Source organism: Centrocercus urophasianus, unplaced genomic scaffold (genome assembly GCF_019232065.1).
Source record: "Centrocercus urophasianus isolate 14NV4802_14NV808 unplaced genomic scaffold, USGS_Curo_1.0 seq_9, whole genome shotgun sequence".
Classification (NCBI taxonomy): Eukaryota; Metazoa; Chordata; class Aves; order Galliformes; family Phasianidae; genus Centrocercus; species Centrocercus urophasianus.
In genome coordinates this window covers 15,144,105-15,164,894 of record NW_024885532.1, presented here as the reverse complement: position 1 = coordinate 15,164,894, position 20,790 = coordinate 15,144,105, and the positions used below count along the sequence as shown (strand labels likewise).

The following is a 20,790-nucleotide window of genomic DNA, read 5'->3' as shown; positions in this document are numbered from 1 at the left end:
CATCAGCTCCCAGGGCCTGGAGTAGATATTCTGCCTCTGTCTTCAACCTGTGCTGCCCAGGAGCCTTTCTCAAGAGTCTATAGTGGGAATCCTCCGTGATGGCTAGCACTTGATCCCTGACAGTCCAGTCACAGAATCACAGAATCACAGAATTGTAGGGGTTGGAAGGGACCTCCAGAGATCATCGAGTCCAACCCCCCTGCCAAAGCAGGTTCCCAGGTCGCACAGGTCGGCATCCAGGCAGGTCTTGAACATCTGCAGAGAAGGAGACTCCACCACCTCCTTGGGCAGCCTGTTCCAGTGCTCCGTCACCCTCACTGTAAAGAAGTTCCTTCGCACATTTGTGCGGAACTTCCTGTGCTGCAGTGCCACAATACAGAGTTGGTGCCCTAGATCTCAATGACATATGTGCAAACGGTGACATCCTGTTGTTTCATACATATTGACATGGTTTCTAGAAAAGAAAATAAACATCAAAAGGAAAGAATAGAAAAGCATGACAAAGAGGTGCAGTAAAAGAGGAAAGAAAAGACAGTGATCTTGCAAGGTAGTGCAAATGCAGATATTGTACATTGTCAGAACATGTGATGTCAAATTCATATTTTAAATATACTCTCATTAAGAGTATTTCGCTGCTAATAGAGAATGAATTGATACTACTGAGATTCAATAAACAAGGTACATAAATTTACTTGCCATATCATTATCCCAAAATGAAACAGGTAATAAAAACACAATCTCCATCTTATAAATAGGAAGAAATTATTTAAGTATTTTAATTAGCAATTGACTAGATAGCTATGACTATACTAAAATAAATGCCAATTAACATGCTAATTTTTGGCAATTAATTGATATCCAATCAACCCAACAAAATTATTTTGTTAAACACCCGTTAAATCCTAAAGCTCTTTGCAAGTTTAATTTATCAATTACAGCACAAAAGCTCATTTAATGCTGGCATGGTTGGGTTAATTATAAGGCAAGCATATTAGGTTGGTACTACTTTTTAACTTTATTAATTCTTATTAGAAAGGTTATGTATTTAGTGTACAATAAACATTCAATTTAAATTAAATATCTGAATTTAATTAACTTTTTAAAGTTTTAAACAGCTATGTGACATTACAAAGTAAGTATCTCAGACGTGAGAACAGTTTTAATCTATCTGTTCGTTTCTTCATAGAATCATAGAATGGCTTATGTTAGAGGGAACCTCGATGATCATCAAGTTCCAACTCCTCTGCCACAAGTACTTTTGCCCGTCACTAGATCAAACATTCAATCAGGTTACACAGGGACTCATATGATGGGGTATCCACAACCTTTCTGAGCAACCTGTTCGAGCATCTCACCACCCTCTCAGTGAAAAAATTTCCCCTGACATCTAATCTAACAGCTGTTCCTCACAGCTGAAGATCCTTGATTTCTGCAGCCTGGAGGAGACTCAGAGGAGATCTCATCATGGCCTATGCCTTCATCAAGAGGAAGAGCAGAAGGGCAGGCGCAGATCTCTTCTCGTAGAACCTGAGGGAATGGAATGAAGCCGTGACAGGAGGCTGAGGCTGGATGTTAGGAAAACATTCTTCACCAGACAGTGTTTGGCACTGGAACAGGCTTTCTAGGGAAGTGGTCATGGCATGGAGTTTGCCAGAGTTCAAGAAGTGTCTGAACAACACTGTCAGATATGTGGTTTGATTTTTGCATGGTGTGAATTAAATTGGTGTTGAGCAAGTAGATAAAAATTCCATAAGTAGCTTTTCAGTCTTTCTTTTCCTTTCCAAAAATGTAAGAAATACTTCAGTTATTTCAGTATACACACAATTGCACTCTTAAATAACTTTACTAGTAGAAAATATTTGATAGTTTATGCATTTTAAAATGATTGATTTAAATATGAAACTCTCAATGATGAGTTTGCAGTTTTTATTTATAATAAAAATACATGAAGAAACCTCAGGAATTGTCCAGAGGTAGGAGTTGTGTCTTTCCTGCCTTCTCCCTCAGCAGATAATACTTCCTTGATTAGTAATCAAGAAAACATGTAACATGGAAAAGAATTCCCCAAGAACACAGCACTTCATGCATCCAAGATTTTACACTGCTTCTTGTAGCTAAGCTCCTGATGTTTCCAAGGCAGAACTGGGTGCACGAATCTGTAACTAGAAGTGTTACTCTAAAGATTCACATTCACTATTTTTAGGGTAAAAACAACAAAAGACAAGATTTGTTTTATTTAAGTTTTAGTAATAAAGTAAAAAAATGCAACAATAATATAGTTTTATATGAGTGCATAATAACAATTGATCAATCTAGCTTTTAAGAAGCCTTTGTTATATCCCCAGCTCAATCTGATTTGGAGGAAAGACTTCCTGAGAAGTTTGGGGAAATAAGTCAGAATGGATTGAATAAAGTTTCCAGTGAGGGTCATTTGCAAAACAGTCACCTAGAAGATACCTAGGCACCCTTTGAGATTTATTCTCAGTGCAAAGTCAAAATTTCAGTGCTTATTAAGAATGTTTTTTTTCCTATCACTGTACTGGGTTGAGGAAATAGGGAGGAAGGGGAGAGGTCTGTAGGAGTGGCCTTGATAATGAGTCCAGAAGCTCCATAACTCCAGTCTGCTCCAAAAGGGACCCCCAGAGCTGAACTGTGAGCAATACTGGCTGTGCCACCATAAGAGCACATTTAAGAAAAGAGTTCTGGTCCTTTTGGAGCTGGCTGGAACTGGCTTTTAACTGACGTGGCAGCTTCTTCTCTCTTCTCACAGAGGCCACCTCTACAGACCTTTCCTACTGCTACCAATATCAAACAATAATAATAATAATGATAGTAAGCCCAGTACAAACCAGTACCTGTTAGCCAGAAGTTAATAGATCTTATGTTTCATTGAGCTTGTATTTTAACTGATGATGGTTAAAATACTGATGGCAGTTTCTAGACAGATAGTGATGTTCCATTTAATCTTAGCTTATATTCAAAACGTCTGCCAGGGCCTTAAGTGTAGTAACAGACTCTGCAGTCTCTTATCTCACACAGATTGAGCTGCTAGTGCTTAGTGCTAGTTGTAGTATGACACAAATATTTAACTATAGATTAAATTTCTGTGAAAACTGCTATGTGAAAATTAACTTCGAGATCAGGAACAGGTAGTTCCTGTCTTCCTCCTCCATTTTGGCACTGGAATTGCATTTGAGACAGTAATTCTGGTCTGCTGACTTAACTGCTTGCTTTCACATACAGAATCAAACAGAATGGCCAGGGTTGGAAGGGACCTCAAGGATCATGAATCTCCAACCCCCCTGCCACATGTCAGACTAGAATACTCGACCAGGCTACCCAGGGCCCCATTCAACCTGGCTTTGAGCACCAGGGACGGGGCATCCACAATCTCTCCGGACAGCCTGTTCCAGCACCTTACCACTCTCATAGTAAAGAACTTCCCCCTGACATCCAACCTAAATCTTCCCTCCTTCAACTTAAAACCATTTCCCCTTGTCCTGCTGTTGTCTACCCTTTCAAAGAGTTGACCTTTGGACCTCATTGCTGGTCTTGCCAGGCAATCACTGAGCTGTTGGGAGGCCCAGATTACTGTCACTCAGCCAGCTCTGCTTTTCTTGTTCAGCTGTTGTGCTTTGTGTCCCTGTTGCTGAGGTCACTGCCTTGAGTGCCTCACTGTCATTCTAGGCTCCTGGCTCTCTGTTGCTTCTGGATGAGCTTGTTCTTGCTGCTTTCTGGCATTGTCAACAAAATTGAAATTATAAAAATTTATTCATTTTCCACATACATGAAAAAGTGAATGCAGTGAACGTTTTCATCACATTTGAACAAAACAGAAGCTCTCTTACTGATTTAGATATACAAAATGTAGATGTCTTAAAGATGTCTTTAAAAACTTTTTTTTTTTAACCTGTTTTTCAAAGAGCTGCACAAATTGCTTCATTTGTTCATCAGCAAAGAGAAAAGGGATTTCAGTTACTGGTATCCACCTAGATAAATTCCCCTTTCAATTTCTATATATTCCTGCCAGTGTTCTTATGTTGATCAAATAGCTACTGATTTAATCTAGTTCTGCAACTTGGTACTTACTGAGTTCCAGATGTTGTAGTTCCTCTAATTATTCCTCTTAGTGAAACTTTACATTCAGTATTAATATTTTCTTCTGTGTAATAGATGCTAATGTGACTCAGAACAGAATTAACAACAGAATCTGATGATCAAAGATTTTGCTAAACTAGCCAATAAACCTCTTCACAAGCAAGGCTTTCGCTTATTGATGGCACATTGCAAGGTGAAAGATTCCTTGAATTCCAGGTCTGAAGCTTTCAGATAAGAAACTACAAGGGAAGTCATATTCAAAAAGACATACCTATACACAGTGCATGTCCAAGAAGGAGTGGAGAGCAAGAAGACTTTTGCAGAATTCGTTAGCAGAGGAGGACCCATTGTCTAGAATGAGCTAGCATTTCTTGCTTCAGAATCATGATTGTGCATTTTGTATGGTATAAATGTCTGCTTATGAGCCACTGGTTGCACAACTGGGGGCAGTGTTAGCCTTCATGCACCAGTGTGCACCTTAAACTAATAAAATTACCTTCATTCTGACTCTCTGTGAGTCTGAGTGGTGTTCCACAGGTCACAAGTCCAAGCAAGTCCTGATCAAGGGTTGAGAAATCCTTTGTTTGGAGAACACTGATGGACAAGGCCTTGGGCAAGGTTTGCAAAATCTTTTGTCTGAGGGACAGAAGATGGAAAAGGCCAGGGTCAACGAGAGAGAGATAATCCAGAGCTTAATGGCTGGGAAGCAGTCTTTTGTGTGGACTTACCTTGAGGGAGATGGTCAACTCAGGGGGTACTCACATGACACTACCCAAGCACCCAGGGATGTAACGTAGGCTGGAAAAAAAAGGATAATAAAAGAGGGATCAACAACCATATACATTGGTTTTTAACAACGGATTCTTCATGAAGAAGACATTTCTGACAACAGATTCCTTATAACCAGAGACCTGCATGCTGGAGAAGAACAATAAAGGTGTCTATCATCAGAAGCCTCATGAGTTGCTGCCTGCGTGCTGACAGACTCACTCCTGGGCCTTCTACCTGAGACTTACTGCTTCCTCCTGGATTTAACCTGCTGTCTCTTCCTGGTATCTGCTTGCTGCCCAAGGCCGGCCACCCTGTTACTGCTCTCCCCCTGCACTTTTGCCTCAGACCATCAGAAGAGTGTGCAATGAAACCACTGCTGGATCCTGGTGGTGACTATCCCCGCTTTACACAATTATTGCTTCTTTCCTATCTTTTTTGTCACCCTCCTTCCCTTCCCCATCACCATGATTAAGATTTGTAATAAACTGGTCAGACCAACATTTGAACAGTTGCTTCTTAATCTCACACCAGGTATACATATATCAAAGAACCTCCCTTCCCTCCTGTAAATTGGAGTGAAACAATTTTTTTTTTTCCTTTCATGAATAATGGCATTTTTAATCCTATTTTTTTATATTTATCCTTTTTCCTGTGAGTATACTTTTCAATATTCCTTGCTGATGAACAAATGATTCTTAGGTGCCTCATAACTTTTGCTATTATATATACTGTATAGATATATATCCACTGGGATATTCATTTGAAAAGCACATCCTTATCTGAACTAGAACAGTAGGCCATACTCTTTCTGTCCTGCTCTGTGTGGTTTTATAGGGGTGTTTGTTAATAATTATAGCATTGTATTTGTCTCATTTCTGTTTTAGATGTAAAAAGAAGAAATAAGAAATTTTAGAATAACTTTGGTTTATAATTTATACTAGTGTTTGGTCTTTGTATTAACTTTTATTTATCACTTCTCTGATTATAGAAAAGCTGAAAATAAGGGAAAGTGTATTTAAATCTTGACATAAAGGTTGCACTACAATGCTTTTAAGTTATTTTGTAGATCTATTCTCCATTTAAGAAGAATTTCCTATTTACTTTTCTGAACACAGTTATTTGTTACTTCAATGAGCTATATAATTTACTCCAAAAAGGAGGAAATATCATATTAAGCAGTTTCGATTTTCAAGTTTACTCCTTAAAAACCACCTGCCCAAGACATCTGTTGTCAATTGTCCTGAACTATGTTGTGTGGGGTATCATCACACTGAAATAACATGCTGTTTTACTGATGATAGTTCTACTATACTATTAGACAATTTATCTAGTTTCCAGACAATAAGACATTCTGTGTGTGGCTTGTTATTTAAAATGCCTGCTAGTATTTTGTCTTATGATCTACTAGAAAGCATGCACACATTGGAAATTCAGAATGAAAAGCAAGATATGAAGGATGTATCTTAATTACACTGCAGCTTGATTATTTGATCTCCTCCGGGAAGCAAAGATTCACATAGACTAATTCACTGTCCAATCTCTATTTGCTTCCAACATCTGAAAAAGTCAACTGCTTTCTTTTTGTACCAGATATAGAATACTGCACTTAAAAAAAAAAAAAAAAAAAAGGCCATCCTATGTGAATTCTCAAGAAATCAATCCTTTGTAAATAATAGACATCAGAACTGGACATCTGCCAATAAAGGCCACTGATAATAATTTGGTTACTCTCCTTTCTCAACCACAGCTGGTACTTTGGCAGCTCTCCTCTCATATCAACCAAAAATCTGTCTTCTCTTTTGTCAAGATCCATCTGCTGTCTCCTACCTGACCCAAATGCCTAGTACAACACAATTTGAGAGGTTGTGTTCCAACTTCCATGTCTGCATTCAAACACTGGTACCTGGTCATGTTTGCTTTTGTTCTCTGATAGATTCCTGCAGGCTTTATATATGTCTTCCAATAAAATGTCCTATATGTGTGCTAAAATATATAACCTGATTGAAAATAAATAAATAAATAAATAAATAAATAAATAGTGGAATGAAAGAAAAAAAAATTAAAAAAAAAATCCTTGCAAAATTTAACAATTCTACTCCATATATTACTCCTCCTAGAGGCTGCCTTGTGTTTGGCACTAAGAGCATAAGCATAAGCAGTGCCAAAACAAAATTGTTTCTGTTAGTACTGACATTCTGGATTAGCACTGGAGAGCTTGGACCTTGATGCCCAAAGGAAAATACTGCTTTGCTATCACAGTGCATGATATTATAGACTGAAATGACACTAATGTTCTTCTTTCTAGCGATTCAGCTTCTTAACTATTTGATACTAATTAGGACATTTATATTACCTCAGTAAGTCTACTACTGTGGAGAAGCAGACAGAAGCTGCTTCTTGTCATCATCTGCACTTTCAAGCCATAATCCCATGTAACTCTGTTTTTGGATTCGAGTTTTCTACACCACTGCTCTATGATAAATTTCACAACCAGTGGTCAACTCAGAGATTGTGTAAAAGCTGATAAAGATAAAATGAGTATTTTCTGGAAGACTGAATTAGAAATGAAAGTGGGAAAAGCAATTTAGATTGTGTACAATGCAACGTGCAAATTCCCACATGCAAAGTGGGAATATAGAATCACAGAATCACAGAATTGTAGGGGTTAGAAGGAGCTCTAGAGATCTTCTAGTCTAAGAACCTTTGCAAAGCAGGTTCCCTATAGTAGACTGCATGGGAAAGCATCCAGGTGAGTTTTGAATAGCTTCTGAGAAGGAGACTCCACTACCTTGCAGGACAGCCTGTTCCAGGGCTGTTTCACCCTCAAAGTAGAAAAATTATCTCTCATATTCAGATGGAACTTCCAGTGCTCCAGTTTGTGACTATTGCTCCTTCTCTTCTCATTGGGTACTGGTGAAATAAACCAGGCCTCATTCACTTTACATCCACTGATTAGATACTTCTAAGCAGTGATAAGATTGCCTCTCAGTCTTCCCTTCTCCAGATTAAGAAGTCCCAGATCTCTTAGCCTTATCTAACAGGAGAGGAGCTCCAGGCCCCTAAGCATATTTGTAGCTGTCCAGTAGTTTCCTGTCTTTCTTGAAAGGGGAGATGCCTTTATTCCTCTCGAGCAAATAGATGCCAAAATTAGTTGATAGTAACTTCGTCAAGAACTGATCTGCACTAGTTCACTGGCAGTAATGCCTTTCTTCTTATATGTGACAGTTTTGGTAGGTGTTCTTATTTGTTTGTTTGTTTGCTTGTTTTTGCTAGCCCATTGCATGAAAAAGTGAGAAATATTGAGGGTTCTCAATTAATTCTAAAATTCTACCTTTTAAAATTAAAAAATAGCTACTTGGAAAAAAAAAAAAAAAAAGAGATTGTAGAAATAGTACAGTTAATCTATCATTTCCTGTATCATAACTAACTGACAGCACTTTATCTGCATGACAGAATTGCAAATGAGGGGGAAAAAGTATTTTTAAATATAATTCTTTCTAATTTAAAGTTAGAATGATTAACGTTCAGCTAGCTCAGGCAGCTCAATACCAAAACTACTAATAAATCATGATTTTTTCATCACAAGCAATCGTGAGAAAGATGCACACACTCAAATGTGCACATAACCATAAAGGCAATATACCATGCAGACATATTGGGATTCTGTATGTGTGACATCTATCACAGTAATGTATTAGAATACACTGCAGTGTATCTACGTACCTCTGCACAGTATATTCCTGTTCTAAGAGAAGTCACTTATGACCTGGTTCTAATAATAGCTATTAGGTTGTTAGGTTTTAACTGGAAATGGTCATCATACTGAATTATTATATATAATTCATATATATATATCATATGTATTCATTATATATATATATTATATATATATAAATAATTCAGTATATATATATATATATGTATATATAAATATGTATATATATATGGTTTAGTTAGTTCCAAAATGACATACTCTAAAAACTTGTACCTCATTGGAAATTGTACAAGAGGTATAGTTGGCCAGTTTGTTTCTTGTGCAAGAAATCCTATTAATAGATTTCCATGTCGCTAAAGATGAAGATCTTTTCAGGACTTTGCTGCCCAGCGCATTAGATGATAAATTCAGATTTTACTTACTTATTTATTTTTTAATCATAGAATCACAGAATTGCCAAGGTTGGAAAAGACCTACAAGATCATCCAGTCCAACCAACTATATATCACCAATAATTCTCTCCAAATCACGACCCTCAACAAAATGTCTGAATGATCCATTAACACTTCCAGGGTCAGTGACTCCACCACCTTCCTGGGCAGCCCATTCCAGCACATGAACAATTCTTTAATATTGCTTGTTTTCCATTGGCTGTATTTTTCAAAGATATGATGAATTACACTAGTAAATATGTTTATTAGGCAAGAAATCACATTTATGACATCTTTCATTCTCATGTATAAGCTATATATGTGAACTATAACAATTATTTTTTTCTGTACCTCTAACATCTTTCTAACAGTTACTGTAATACATTTTGTTCTGTGTTACATCTCTGATTAGCTGATATTTTTTCAATAACTCATGTCAAGTTACTAATCTACAGTCTAGAATCTCCTTAGAGTTCTGTAAAATTATTTGCCATTGTCTGTGAAAGTTCACTGACTAATTCCTTTAGCACCTAATTTCCTCTGATGTATTTAATCTGGCCCTGCTGATTCAAGACATTAATTTGGTCCAGCTATTTTCTCATTTGCTTCTTAACAGTGTTGATGTCTGTTCTCTTATGTTCTTAACCTACTCCCAGCATAATTAATCATTTCACACAAGAGTCCTTTTGAGTGAAGTGAAGCAGAGCAAATACTTAGAAATTTTACTTTTTTTCCCTCCAGTGTATTTCCCTTCTGATAATTAGAGCCCTTCCCTTTCCCTTTATCTTCCTTTTTTCTCTGAAGTAACTAAATAATTGTTTTTGTTTCCTTATCTATTACAAAGAAAATATTACCACTGATGTTTGCTTATCCACATTTATTTTTTATAACTTCTCACTCTGACTTTGCTTACCCTTGCAATATAACGTAGATGCAACAAAAACTTTTCTCTGTGTGTTGTGGAATTTCTGACTCTAGATCAGATAATTATCTCATTTTCTGTTTGTTTCATTTGTAGAACTTCCTCTTAAGTGAACCAAGTGTCGTATAAACAAATTTTAACCCCATTAAAAAGTTTTATACAACAAATTACTGAATATCTTTAAATCATTTTCTATAAATGACCAATAATTAATTCAAAGGTTCTAACGAAAACCTTTGTTGAAAAAAGTTAGTGAACTGAATTTAAAGTACACACTGACTTTGGTGTGGACTCATCTGCTACAAAGTAGATCCAAGAGTGGTAGAAAATGTGTGGCTATATCATAAAAGGGATGCCTAGGATCCATTCAATACAGTAAGTAGAATTAATATAAGATAAAAGTATAGAACTTTAGAATTTTAAACCTTTGGGCAGAACTAGAAATAGTTCCTAGACATTCCAAGTCAGCAAAACAGAAACAACAAAGTAGAGAAAAACTCAACAAAATGTGTAACAAATAAAATGCAGCCACTCAAAACTAAGTGTGTGGGGGGGGGGGGGAGGGGGGGGGAAGAGGGGAGGGAAGAATTATTCAAAGCATGATATTTGGTTTGAAGAGGCCAAAATTTGGATATTGATCTGAACTAAATATTCAAATAACTCATTATATTTGATTTATTAGCTTCAATTCTTATTATATTGTATTAGTTACCTTGCATTCCGATATCGTATTTAGTAAATTAGTTTGTTTCTCCTCAGATCGTTGCCGCTGTTTTCAATTATTTTGGGGTCCCCTGTTTCCCTTTTTCCAGAGGTGCGGATTTTGTGAAATTCCTCCACCCTGCTAGTCACGAAGTGGGCTGAACCAGCCCGTAAACCATTGACATTCTTGCTGGAGAGTTGCTTTTAGAACAAATCTCTCTCTTCTCTAGGAGAGCTTCTTTGGGAAAGTTTATCTCTTTCACACGTGCTCGCTGAAAACTTGACCTTGAAAGTCCGAATAGGCAGGCTGCCAATATTCTGGGATATCTGTAAACTTTGAGCACTGCTATCTTCCTTCTGGGAAAAGAAAAAAAAAAAAATGGTTACACTTTCTGTTTTAAAACTGGATGCAGAGGGAGCTGCTAATTTTACAGAACTTGTGATTTTTAATCAGGTTCCCAATCTCTCCTCTGAATCCTTTATGCATTTTTTAAATGCTCATTTGATCATTTTATTAATCTCCCTGAATGTACTGTTCATTATTTTATTTATTTCACTCAGTATCTGGATTTATAATATTTTGAGGAAGTCTTCCCCAGAACCAGAGAATACTGAGTGGCAGGGAGTGTGGAGAGGCCTGGGAGAGACTTTAGAGACATGGACATCTTTGGTATTATGGAACTTTACTCCTGAGCCCCTGAAAGACCCTGAGAGTTTAAACAGATATTTGAGACAGGAATGTTTCAGCTCAAGCAGATCTCATGAGATACAAATGATTTGGGGCCTGGCTAATACTCATCAGGCCTTATTCAATACTATCCCAGAGAGGGAGAGAGTTTCTGAAATTGAGAGTCTCCGTGCTGAAAGAGAGTGTCTCAGAACCGATAGGGAGTATCTCCAACTCCAGAGGGAGTGTCTTCTTGCTGAGAAACAGAATCTCCAGGCTGAGTTTCCAAGAGAGTCTCCAAGCTGAAAAGGAGATTTTCCAGAAGAGAGTCCAATCCGAGAAGGATAATCTCCAGGGCCAGAAAGAGAGTTTTCTAGTTGAGAAATAGAATCTCCAAATCCAAAGAGAGAGTCTCCATACCAAGACAGAGAACCTCCAGATTGAGAAAGAGAGTCTCCTAGCCAGAAGAGAGAATCTCAAAACCTGGCAAGCGTGTCTCTGAGCTGAGACAAAAAGTCTCCAAGCCAAAAGGAAAGATCTCCAAGCTGAGAGAAGGAATCTCCAATCTCGACAAGACACCTTTGACTCTGAGTGAGACACCTTCGAATCAGAACTATACACCCTCCAAACTGAGTGAGTCATCCTCCAGTCTGAACTAAATACTCTCATAATCAAATGAGATAGACTCTGAGCTCAGCTGGAGGGTAAGAGCATCGGAACTGATCAACCTGATCAATCACAGGAGGCACCACAATTGATGTCAGTTGCTCCTCTAAGACGACAGAAAATGAAACAAATCTTGACACTGTTGGAACAGAAGAAAGAGGAGGAGGGTAAAGTAGAGGAAGCAGTCCCTATAAGAGAGGAGGAAAGAGGTCCAGAAAAGTGGCTCTGAGATCCAGGGGAAGCACCCCTGAGTCCAGGGGAGGGGTCCTCAATAAGACTGCAGTCACCAATGCCTACAAGGGCAACAAGGAGTCCCAAAAGAGTAAGAGGTGAGCAAGACATCATTGCTATTACTGATTGATCTCTGAAAATGAATGAAATTCGAGGTCTGAGAAAAGACTTTTCACACTACCCAAATGAGCCTATTGCCACTTGGTTACTTCGATGTTGGGACAATGGGGCCAACAGTGTGTGGCTAGATAATGGAGAAGCTCACCAACGGGGTGGCTTTGCTAGGGACTCAGCCATTGACAGAGATATTGGTACATGCCAGAATGAACCCTTCACCATCTGGAAGCAGACATTGTTAGCTGTAAAAGATACCCCTTCAAAGACGAAGTGATGCCTGAGAAAAAGAAATGGACTGATATAGAAAAAGGTATCTGTTATTTGAGAGAATATGCCACGGTAGAAATGTTACATAGCCCCACTTTCATTCCTGATGATCCAGACCAAGAACACGATCCTGAGAGAGTCAGGTGTACACCAAACATGTGGCGTACATTCACAAAGACTGCACCAGAAAGGTATGCCAGGACATTTGCAGCAATGTATGGCAGAGGGGAAAGAAGACCCCTTATAAATGAACTGATTAATAAACTTCAAGACTTTGAGTTACATTTAAGCCATCTATGAGCTTGTGTTAGAGCCATTGAAAAAATAGCTGAAAAATTGGACAGAATGGAGAGCAAACAAGAAGATATAATAGACAAACGGTCAACCGTGCCTAATGCTGATGGATCCATGGTGGTATCAGCTATATCCAAGGGAGCCAGGATACCCAAAACTGACGACTGGAGGGGCTGATAAACTTGGTTTCCTCCCAGCCAGCACCATCTGATGTCTCAATGTCATGGTTTTATGATTTTTGGTTGTCAGTATTCCACATCATAACATCATGTAGTGCACTGGGAGGTTAACTGTTAATGCTCAAGTTCTGGATACCTGTCCGGAAGAGAAGAACTACCAGGGAGCTTTGCAGTCAGAGAGGAGATGTAACTCCTGACAAGGTCATCAGATGTTCTCTTCTTCATCTGCGTTTCTTCGTCTGCGCTTCCTCGTCTGCTTTTCTTCATCGGCTCTTCTTTATCATTTTCCTCCTGTCTCCCTGCTGCTCAACTGGACTGCACATCTCACCTCAGCATTATGGTGAGGCCTATCCACCTTTTGGACATTCTCTCTCTCATTATAGTTGATTTATTAGCTTCAATTCTAATTATATTGTATTATGGTGTATTATCTTGCATTCCCATACAATATTTAGTAAATTAATTTGGTTCTCCTCAGATCATTGCCGGTGTTTCTAATTATTTTGGGGTCCCCTGTTTCCCTTTTCCAGAGGATCCCTCCAGCCCCCTAGTCACAGAATAGGGACAAACCAGCCCGTAAACTGTTGACACTCAGCTATCAAAAGAAGACTTCCTCCTGCTCAAGCAAGTGACAACAGTAAGACTACATTGCATTTTGCCTTGTGGCATTACCTACATGACCATGGAGAAGATATGAAGAAGTGGCATAAAAAAACCACTCCTGCACAAGTAAAAGAATTACAAGACAGATCAACCAGCAAGGTGAACTTCTCCATACAGGTGATTGTTCCAGTTGCTACAGACAACCAAGGTGTTAAGCATTTGTCTGTTTTGCCTGGCCTATCAGAAGACAGAAGATCTGTTGTAGGTTTGCTACAAGTGAAGAAGCAACAGGTACCGATTGCTACAAAAACGGTGCACAGACAGCAGTACCGCACAACAGGGATTCCTTGCTCCCTATTCATAAGTTGGTTTGTCAGATAGAGAGTCAGGGAGTGATCAGCAAAACTCACTCACCTTTTAACAGCCCCATATGGCCAGTGTGTAAAGCCAATAGAGAATGGAGGCTGACGGTAGAGTACTGTGCCCTGAATGAAGTCAGACCCCCACTGAGTGCTGCTGTACTGGACATGTTAGAACTCCAGTATGAAGTTATTATTTTGAAGTACTAAATGAAAGAGTTATTCATAAAGAAATAAACAAATAAAAACATTTCAATTAAACTACACTCAAATAAGCCAGGTGCTAGTTCATACTGAAATTATCTACTCTAGAACGTAACAGTGTAACTGGATAATTTGTAGAAGAAAAAGCTTGAATTTTAGTGATCTAATTCCAATCAAGATATTGTGTATAATCATTTAGTAGTTGAGAAACTGGTATTTCCAAGTTTATTTCAATTAACAGGAGAGTTACTTTCAGAATTCATTAGGTTGGTGGTTCCACTAATAGGGTGCGAATGACCAGATTTGTGGCCAGGACATGACAAATAGCTAAAAATATATTTTCTATCAATTTTCCTTATGTGCATGGCTTTCATTTTGATTCTAGACATAAATGAAGAAAAATAATCTAACAATGATGTTATATTATATGTTTTATTTCAATATTCCATTATAAATACCAAAGTGCTTTCAAAAAAAGATGTTGGCTTATATTAGTGTGGTCACTATTTTCATTCACAATTTGATTTATGAATATTAGCATGATTTTTATGATTCTTGTTACCCAATGCTTTGCATAAATTAAATTATATACAAAATTCTTTGCCTTATATATGGTAGTTTGGAAAATACATTTTTTTTAGATACGTATGTCATGTAGTTCAAGAAGTAACAGCGTTGTACAGAAACATACAGTTACAGTCTAATGATGAGAGTTACGTTTTGTTTTTGCAACTATTAGATATTACAAAAAAAAAAAAAAAAGTGTCTCATTGGAAAATACGAGTCTCTCAGCTGTCAGTCTGAAGGCCAAAGAGGGGAAGGTTCTGGGCACTACACACACATGCTAGAGAAGACCATTAAAGATTTAAAGATCATTAAAGGTTTATCATTGCAAGACCAAAGCCTTTTCTGAAATCGCATATGAGGGTGGGGTACGGAGTTCTAGGGGACTGTAAGTTCTTGGTTACATAAACAGGAGAGCAAATCAGTAATTTGACAGTAATTTAAGATTTGACTGCCAAATATCAGTACCTGATATTTTGGAATAAACAGAAAATATAAATCTCTTGCTTCAAAGATTGAGAGGTTTGAAAATATTATTTTTCACCAATATTCTTAATATAATATTACAAGAATAATTTGAAAAATTAGGTCCAAAGGTCTAAATTAACACTTCTGTATCAGTGTGTTATAATTAAATATGTATCTGCTCCTCTCTGTGTATCAGTTAGAGTATTAGGCTGCTGTGGAAGTATTTAGAGTACATATCAAGGTATATATCAAGTCAATCTTAAACTTTATAACAAAACATCAGTAAATTCATTAATTAACAACACATTTCTGTATAGTTGTACAGTTACTGCCAATGGCTGTAGTTAATGGTGGTTCTTAAATTGTAGACACCAAAATGATCAATCTAGGAAACATTTTGGCAGATATGTAGTTCTTCTCTTCTGGGATCCAGATATCCGGAAAATTGTCAGTCCACAGAACTGGAGTATTAACTCTTTAATTACCCATGCTTCACATGATGTTACGATGTGGAATACAGATAACAAAATTATAAAACCATGACAGTTACCCAGTTTTCAAATATTTACATTTGGGTTCAAGGCCAACTGAAACTCATTATATCCTTTTTAATTCATTTGTACTTTGAAGTTGTTTCAGCCTCTGAAATGCTTTGGTGATTTTTTTTTTTACTTTTAGACTTTCTTTCTTAACTTCCTATTTACTTTCTTCAATTGTAAACCATACATTTACGTGTACTTTTTTTTTGCTACAGTGGCTTTCTCTGTATTAACTAGTTAGCTCTGTTTCACCTATTCATATCTATATGCGTCCACCATTAAAAATTGGTCATACATTACATGAAACAGATTAACAGAGCATTGCCTGAGATGTGCTTTTCAATTTCTTTTCCTCTGCTTACTCTGTAACTCAATTTGCTTAATTTTACCATCTTACTTTCTTGGAAGTACAGAATTTCTGTTGTTCAGATCAACATTTACAAAAACAAACAAACAGACAAAAAAAACAAACAAAAAACCACTAGTGAATTCTAATGTTTCCAGTTAGTTTTCAAAAACTGTGTTAAAAAAAATAACAAATACACAAATCAAAATAATCAGAATTTACTTTTTGTTATGGGAACTCATTATTTTTAATCTCAAGAGATGTACATTTTTTGTTGTTTAATATAAGAATCTCAGGTTATTTTTTTTTGTTTCTTTTGGTCATTTATCAATGGCCAAATATATAATATATTTCTTTGATAATGTCAAACAAACATATCTAGAAGAAAGGAAGGAAGGAAGGAAGGAAGGAAGGAAGGAAGGAAGGAAGGAAGGAAGGAAGGAAGGAAGGAAGGAAGGAAGGAAGAAAGAAACAAAGAAAGAAAGAAAGAAAGAAAGAAAGAAAGAAAATAGTATTGTAAAATAATGGAACTAAGAATTCAAGACAAAAGTAATTCCTGGAATCTACAAGAAGAGTAATGTGGCTTAGTAACGTCATAGCATTTTTCAGATTCTACTAATTAAAAGGACAATCTGTGACAGAAACCCCTACTCCTGGATTTGAGCTCTGCTATTATGATATATGCAGCTGTTATTTTTGGCTTTCTAATAAAAAAGATTTAAAAACAAAGAATATCATGGAAGCATGCTACATTTAATGTGGAGAAATGTGGACACGTTCAGTCATTTCTAAATTCCAGGAAATGACAATGACAAAAGCAACCTATTAATGACAGTGCAGGACTTCAGGAAGTGCCATGACTTCTCCAAGGTTGTAACAAGCCTAATAAGAACCATGAAAATAATGAGCTGATTACAAACTGAATAGCTTACAGAGGGAAGATGCACTATAAATAATATGGGGCATGGTGAGATTAAATATAATTTAATAAATTGAAAGAGCAAAATTAAAAACTACTGAGGCGTATAAGGAAAATTTCATATAGGACATGAATCAGAAGGACAAAATAATATGCATTCTTCCCCCCCCCATATTTAGTTTAAAGATTACCAGTTTTATACCAGACCTTAAATAGCTTCTAAAGTGATAAACCCATCTGATCTTTGAATCTGTGTCAAATTAATGAAATATGAAATAATGAAAATGAAAGATGGTCATTTCAAAATTTGTCTTGCTACTGTTATAAATTTACCAATCAGTCATAAAGAAAGCACTTTGTTCCAGAGTTTGAAGTAGTGATTCTCCTTTCTCTGTTTTCCTTGCCTTCCATCAAACCCCATAAAAAGATGTAACAAAGTCAATTATAATGGCCCATCAGAGCTACAGAAGTGAAAAGATGGAGAACTAACATCCATCCCAAAATTCTCTAACAGGTTCATTAGAGAATACTGAAGCAGGTAACAGGGTCTGAAAAGACAATGGGCAAGTTAAGATTAAATTGTCAACATGCAGAAACTAAACTGAACTAAATTATTTGTTGTTGTAAGAAAGTGTTTCTCCTGTATGTGCTAGCTATCGGGTCAGTTTTTGGTCACTAGTGACAATAGTATTGCAAGAATGTAGATTTGTTCCAGTGTAGCACTCAGTAACTGAAGAATTAACAGTTTATCTTGTGCTTGCTGTAGTTAAGTTTATTTTCATTCATTATGAAGCTATAATGGATTGCATAGAGGATGGAGAGACAATTTTTTATGAAGCTGATGTTCTTGATAGGACTTGGAGAATTCTGTAGTATTCATGCACAATGCATTTATATCTTGTACCTTGGACACTGATCATGAGTGAATTCTGTTACACGGTGAAAATGATTGCTGCTCATCTGCAACACCAGGCTGTAGGAAATAATCTATACACTATAGGAAGTGCTGGTGTAAATTTGCCAAGTGTATACATGGTATAAAAAATTGTACAGTGATACTTTAAAGAAAGACTGCGTTTCTTAGGCTTTTTTTTCTGGTCACTTATAAGATGAATTGGTTTTGCTAAATACTTTATTAACCCATTATAGAATATCCTTTCTGAGCAACATTATTAAGCCATGAAAATATTTTGCTGGAAACAGAACTTCAGCATGATGACAAGGAAACTTTACCTTTACCTTGTATATCAAGAATGGATGGTAATTTTAAAGGTACAGACAGACTTGAAAAGTGCCATATTTTATCACAGATTGCTTCTATTCCAAACTTAGTGGGAATTTCTGACCCTAATGTGAGTGAATCAGCAACCGGTCTACTTCAACCCTTTGAGAAGTATTTTACTTATTAGTCTTTCAGCTCTTTAACATTTTTGCAAAACATTCATTTTAAATTACAGTAGAATCTCTCTGAGAGAACTATCATAATTTGTTTCGTATTTGTTAAGTTTGAAAGTATCTACAGGAACTGTGTCCGACTTCAGGGGAAATAAGACAATTACATAGTAAGTACTGAAACAAAATATGCTACTCTTAGGGTCTTAGGATTGACTTTCATTTTATATGGACATTATGGTGACTTTTAATTGTGAAGTAGAATATAATTCAGCACATTACTGTTTTCATCAAAGTGATGATATATTTTACCATGCTGTACATTTCCTTGCAGTTTCATGTTTCACACTTGTTTTATGTATACTCATAATTCCTAAGATGGTGCAATTGGCACATTAATATTATGAAGTATATTTTGACATGTTGTTATTTATTATACTTTTTAAAGACTTCATACTATTATCCGAGAGCTGTTATGTTGGGCTTAAGCACCTCAAGTCAATAGTTTTGGTGTAAATCATGACATGTTGTCACTGTAACTCATAAGATTTATGCTATTAGTGTTATATTGTCTTGTAAATTACCTAGCTAATAAATAACAGTTGTGTCACACAGTATCACAGTTACCAGGTTTCATATAAGTCAACTTAGAACCTATCATTTTATCCATGTTCAAAGGATACACATGAAATGGAGTATCTGTGAGACAATGAGTAGATCAACTCGCATGTTGCATCATACTCATGTTTAATTTTCTTTCTTAGTATTGATGAGATTTGTTAGTTACACTGAACCAAACTTGTTGTTCAGTGATGAATGTCTGTAAGAAAATACTTACGTGCAACAATGGTAGAAAAGAACTAGTTTTACTCAAATAGAAAATCAGTATTTCGTCATCTCTATCAATTATTTACAGTAGCACTAATTCTTCCCAGCAATTAAGTATATTTCATACTGTGAAGTTCAGTAAGTGCAACTAAATTTATTTTAAACTTATGCTAACACTTTGTTTTCAAAAAATAGGAGTGAACTTGGAACACGGTTTATCACGGTTAATCTGTAGCTCATTTCAGTTTTCAGAGATCTGAACCTATAAAAATTGTCACAAATACGTTCACCGCTTTGATTCAAGAAATTCTAATATTGTAAATATTGTCCATTATGGAACACAATTATTAGAAGTCTATCTAACATACACAGACACAAAAACAATCTGATAAGATTTGCTACTATTTATTTATTTACTATTGTTAAGTTTGCTTGTACAGAGTTTTTTTTCCATGAAAATTCAAATGTGACACACATTAAATTAATCACTTTTTTTTTCTTCAAATCATAAGTAATATTAATCACTTTCCATTCTGGTATGCAACTAATGTAATAAATGAACTGTTGTCATACATTTTGAAAATAACAGATATATGGAAATTGTGTTTTTCAGTTTCATTGGGACTGAAATTTCTTGCTTGTTTTGTGTTATTGTTTTTTTTTTTTTCTCTGAAAATAGCACTATCTTTGTTTATATATATATATTTATAAACATTATTATGTATATTATTATATATTGTCAATGATATATATATATCATATGTATTTTTATGATATATTTTGATGATTTTGATATATATATTTCCTATTCTGGAAGTATTAGCCAGTTTCTTTGATAAGAAGATTTTTCTCTCATAAATACAAAGACTATGTTACTAGGAAGTCATTCATATCCTCCTGACTTTGTATGTGAATTGGTATTAAAACAGGGAAAGCTTTTACAGCTTTTTACTTCAGCTAAAACAATTTTTACAGTACCCAGTATACAGAATACTTTCATACACCTAGTGAAGCAGATTATTTTCCACAATTTTTTTCTTTTTTTTCCCCTCTTCCTTCCTTCCTTCCTTCCTTAGAATCACAGAATCATAGAATCATAGAATCACCAAGGTTGGAAAAGACCTAAAAGATAACCCAGTCCAACCGTTCACCTATTCCCAATAGCTCCTACTAAACCATGTCCCTCAACACAACATCCAGTCTTTCTTTGAACACCCCCAGGGTCGGTGACTCCACCACCTCCCTGGGCAGTCCGTTCCAGTGCCTGACCACCCTTTCTGAAAAGTAATACTTCCTCATGTCCAGCCTGAATCTCCCCTGCCATAGCTTGAAGCCATTCCCCCTGGTTCTATCACTAATGACACGAGAGAAGAGGCCAACCCCCAGCTCACTACAACCTCCCTTCAGGAAGTTATAGAGAGCAATGAGGTCTCCCCTGAGCCTCCTCTTCTCCAGGCTTCCTTCCTTCCTTCCTTCCTTCCTTCCTTCCTTCCTTCCTTCCTTCCTCT

General features: G+C 36.5%; 1 long non-coding RNA gene across 1 annotated transcript; it reads right to left on the bottom strand.

Moving 5' to 3' along the window:
- Positions 1-388: 388 nt before the first annotated feature.
- LOC122171591 lies at positions 389-10,841 on the bottom strand. The gene is made up of 4 exons (XR_006172024.1): positions 10,650-10,841; positions 4,827-4,896; positions 4,595-4,734; positions 389-454 (listed from the first exon to the last, which is right to left on the bottom strand). It is a non-coding gene; the product is annotated as an uncharacterized LOC122171591 (long non-coding RNA).
- Positions 10,842-20,790: the final 9,949 nt, after the last annotated feature.